Below are 1,209 nucleotides of genomic sequence, written 5' to 3'. Positions count from 1 at the left end.
GACCGGGATCCACCGCACACCCATTGCCCTATGTCCGCAGGAGACGTGGCAGATCGGAGACGTTGTCGACGGGAGACAGAAACCCTAGCCGTTTTTCCTTGGAGGAGAGACGTAGGGACAAAGACAACAGATTCGTTAGTAGCTTTCTAAAAGAGGTAATTACACCAGTGGTGCTCGAACTTGCCACCAATGTTCACTTTAGTGCCTGGACTTGAAAAATACATCGAACTGGTTCTAAAACTTGACACGAACATGCAAATACGATGCTAATCTCATCCGTAGACGTAAAATGCATTGACTTGGCATCATTTATGGTTGATGTGGCATCGACATGGCATGGGGCACACTTGTAACGAGGAAATGAGATTAATTTAGAATATGTATGGCTCAATGACTAGTGGGTCCCACCTGCCAGTATCGGAAATTAAAATAAAAATTGGTGCGAAAGAACCTCGAACCGGCCACCTGACACTAGTGTGCAACTCAACGGACCAACACGCCAACTAAATTCTATAGAATACTGGTGTGTCTCCTGATATTTTATGTAGTGTAAATACAAACGCTTACCTAAATATGCCCCAGTCATTGCGCCCATTTAGCACATCTCCTGATATAATCCTTGTGTGTATACTTGTTTTTGTAATCATTAATTTTTGAAGTATAATCAATGAGTGTATAATTTAATTTTTTGTTATTTACCAAACATTTTTAAACACTCATGTATTATATTAAAATAGTAGTTTCTAAATAATAAGTGAATATTTCTCAAAAGTACATGAACATTTAAGTAAGTTTTGATTGCATATCTCTACATATTTATTTTGTCCACACATGGATATTTGTGTATCGCAATTATTTATAATCCATAGCGTGGCATTGGTCCTTGTTTATGGGCTACTTTTAAAATACTACGTGCACATGTATATTTGTATATCAGGATGTAATTATCAATTAAATATGAATACTAGGATCTAACTTTTATTTATGATTAGAATTTACAGATTTTTTACAATTTTTAAGAAAAAGTAACATCTGCAAATTGGGCCGCAGTTATTGCAACCCATTTAAGTACCACAAACATTTTCACTAGCTCGGTCCGGACGATTTCGGGAGGTTTTGCAAGTCGGCCTTGGAGAAGCCCTTTGAAGGCAGTTGGCCTGATGGTTTGCGAACACAGCCAGCTAGTGTGAGGTGTCTGGTTCGAGTCCC

This window comes from Triticum dicoccoides, chromosome 4B (genome assembly GCF_002162155.2).
Source record: "Triticum dicoccoides isolate Atlit2015 ecotype Zavitan chromosome 4B, WEW_v2.0, whole genome shotgun sequence".
NCBI lineage: Eukaryota > Viridiplantae > Streptophyta > Magnoliopsida > Poales > Poaceae > Triticum > Triticum dicoccoides.
Note: the sequence above shows the minus strand (reverse complement) of the source record.